The sequence below is a fragment of the Phytophthora infestans genome, genomic scaffold (genome assembly GCF_000142945.1).
Source record: "Phytophthora infestans T30-4 supercont1.2075 genomic scaffold, whole genome shotgun sequence".
NCBI lineage: Eukaryota > Oomycota > Peronosporomycetes > Peronosporales > Peronosporaceae > Phytophthora > Phytophthora infestans.
In genome coordinates this window covers 1-3,303 of record NW_003306589.1, presented here as the reverse complement: position 1 = coordinate 3,303, position 3,303 = coordinate 1, and the positions used below count along the sequence as shown (strand labels likewise).

Sequence of the window (3,303 nt, the reverse complement as noted above, 5' to 3'; positions counted from 1 at the left end):
TCCGCGAAAGAAGCCCCGCATACTCAGCGGGCCGGTACGCTCGTGATAGCCCGGGTGCCGTAACATTTCTAGCTGAGCAGCCTCTGCGCTTGGTGACCTGTAAAAGCGCTCGCGCGCCGTCGTCCATCCTTTGGTTGAGGGCACAGGGTTTGTGAACGAGCTCCGCCGAACCAAACTCGGCGGAGCCTCGGAAGTGCTCTGACTTGGTTAGTCGGAACCGAGTGGACGCGAGCCACTCGTCTGTCCCGGAAGGCCGAAACCGCGAGAAGACCACCCTCTGCGCAGGCGGTACAACCGCCGACTTTACTCGGCGATTTGTTGTGGTTTGTGTAAGGAATCCACATCTGACGGTATTTGTGTGTTCTACTACACCACAATAACCAGCAGCCTGATGGAGCAGCACAGCGGAATAACGGGCGGAATCAGAATGCCGGAGGAAGTGAGGGGGGGGGGGTGGGGGGCGCTTCGGTGGCCAAACAACCTGGCTAACTACGGACCAGCGGGAACGCAGCCGAATCAGCAAAAGAAGGCCAACACCAACTGTGGTTACTGCGGTAAGAGAGGTCACTGGTGGTGTGGTGTAGTGGTTTCTCCATATTTGCGGTGATCGCCCGTCGACAAAGATGCGACACCGCCCAAGTTGTTCAAGCGACGAACCCTCGGTCATGTGATGTACAGTGACTCCAAGATGTAAGAGACTCGACGGCGTCAGTACCGAACTCTCAACGAAAATTGGATACGGTCCATATGTCATCACCTCATGTTAATAAAAAATCACGTGAACATTTTATAATTAAAAATTATACACCAAAAATTGATATAAAATTTAAAAATATTTTTCAATTATTAAATTTTTTAATTTTAATTAAAAAATTTTTATCAAAAAATACATTAATCAATATTAAAATTATAAAAAAAAATTAAAGTTATGCTTATAGCTTAATTGGATAAAGCGTTAGATTGCGGATCTATAAAATGAAAGTTCGAGTCTTTCTAAGCATATATTTTATTTTGAAGTATAGCCAAGTGGTAAGGCCTCCGTTTTTGGTACGGAAAATCAAAGGTTCGAATCCTTTTACTTCAAAGGGCCTATAACTCAGTTGGTTAGAGTATACGCCTGATAAGTGTAAAGTCAGTAGTTCAAATCTACTTAGGCCCATAGAATAATTCTCTATCCTCCCCAGGTCCCCTCGGGGACCCCTGCGGATCTTGACGCAAGTCAAGATCCGCTAACAAAACAAGGGAAAGTGAAGGCGAAACGGTATGCATTTGCAGATTCACCGGTTAAGCCAACTCCGTACCTAAACCCAAGCCCGCTAGTCGAAGAAACGAGAAAGAAGACGAAAACGAGTAAGACTACGCGGAAGAAGATGCAAGCTCCAGAGTCGGAAGAAGACCAAGCTGGATCCAGGTCAGGCTGGTCAGACAAGGATCTCGAGTTTGTGTATCGCCACCAAGCTTTACGCGACTTTCTGCATCAAGATCCTGTCATGCAGATCCTGAATCCACGACAGATCGAAGATCCAAGGCAACCGGTGAGAGCACCAACGAAAACGGCGAACAAGTTGGTGGCAGTCAAAGATCTATTACGTTTGCTTACGGAGTCAGGCATCGTAGCTGGTGTGTTCGACGCAGAGGATATCTTCGAGCTAGACCTGGATCTCATAGTATCCGCGACGCGGGACCTCTTTGCCAGAGTTAAGTCCATCACCGGAGAAAGGTCGCGCACTATGGATCCGGTGTCGTCGCCGAGGGTCAGCCAGGCTGCATCCTCGAACTACGAATCTGCCGCTGAGGATAAGTCAGACACGTCGTCCGAACCACGACGCATGACTTTAGGACCCTCCGGGGCATCCATGCTGGAAGCGCGGGCGAGGAGCCGAGGACAGGAAGTCCCTGTGAGCGCGAAGGCTCGGGATCCAGTACGCCCTACGCGTGATCTGACACAATCCAGCCACGATCGAGCGAGATCCGGCAAGAAGCCAGTGGGATTATCGTCAGATCGGGCTCAAGGTAATCGCCTCACGGATCCGGTCTCGCCAGTGGACCAGACGGCCACAGGCTCTTCCGACACTTCCTCGGGCACCCTGCAGCGACACTTCGAAGCTGCGATGAGTCGTTTCCTGGCCAAACAGGGTATGAGAGCGCCCGTACTACAAGTGCAAGTGCTCCACGAACATGGAGCACGAGACGTGGAGATGGACTCAGTGGACGAAGACAACTCCCATGATGAGTTCGACCCAGATGATCTGGATGGCATATCCACTTCGTCAGCAGTGGTAGCAACAGCCACAGCCGGGGCAGGTGGATCGTCCATGATCCAGAGGGTACGGATCTCAGCCATATCGGATCTGAAGGAGTTCACGGGCAAGGATCAAGATGAGGACCGAGCGAGAACATGGATCAGCAAAGTCAAGTCGGCCCTCATGAGAGATCAAGCGTCGGATGCTGAGAAGTGTTTGACCTTTGCGGATCTGCTAGCGGGGCCAGCCAGGAACTGATATCGGCAGCTGGGCAGATCCACCAGGAACAAGTGGCCAGATTTGCTGCGCAGTTTCCAGACCCAGTACTGTGGATTGGGAGTGTCGGTGGCACGACGATACTACCACGCTCGCCGCAGATCGGATGAATCCCCGCTGAAATACCTACATCGACTAAATGTGGCCGGTCTACGGGCCAAGTTGAAGATCAAGGATGGGGGATCCAAGGTACTGCGGGAACACGTGGATCATTTCATCGAGACGGTGGGAGACGTGGATCTGGCCGACAGGCTGACCCTGTTACGACTTCCCGGCGCAGACGAGCTTGAGGAAGTGCTGCGGGCGGTGGATCGCGCGAAACACCGCCAGAAGAAGGCGGCGGTGTGGTGAAGTGCTTTTTCAGAAATAAGGGAATGGGCCTGACGCGGGGTCACTATCCCGAATCAGTGACAATTTCAGTGATTAGAGAGGATTTGGGTTGGCTGGCACGGATGCAAGTTGCCTGTGGTGGATTAGCCATGGCGAGCAGCACCCCGTATGGGATGACGATGGATCTGATATGGAGCGGACGTACGAGGAGGGCAAGGATCCACCAAGACTTACCTCTTACCTGGGTTTCACTAAGAATGGATATGGGATATACTATACAAGAAGTGGGATCGAGTGTGTGGTGTCCCTATGCAGGAAGGGAGGTCGGGTGCCCTCTGAAGGTGGATTCTAGTAGCAAACGGCTAAATAAAAGAGTCAGATACGCACCGCGAAGGGAAACCCGGGATTCCCAATCTTCCGAAGTCGGAATCCAAAGGAAGTGGAGGATCCCCTG

The 3,303-nt window shown here is 51.7% G+C and overlaps 3 non-coding genes across 3 annotated transcripts; all 3 read left to right on the top strand.

Moving 5' to 3' along the window:
* The first annotated feature begins 928 nt into the window (after window positions 1-928).
* On the top strand, window positions 929-1,002 carry PITG_31825. Its single transcript has one exon. It is a non-coding gene; the product is annotated as a tRNA-Arg (tRNA).
* Window positions 1,003-1,012: 10 nt separating this feature from the next.
* PITG_31824 lies at window positions 1,013-1,084 on the top strand. The gene has a single exon. It is a non-coding gene; the product is annotated as a tRNA-Gln (tRNA).
* A 1-nt stretch (window position 1,085) lies between these two features.
* On the top strand, window positions 1,086-1,159 carry PITG_31823. Its single transcript has one exon. It is a non-coding gene; the product is annotated as a tRNA-Ile (tRNA).
* Window positions 1,160-3,303: the final 2,144 nt, after the last annotated feature.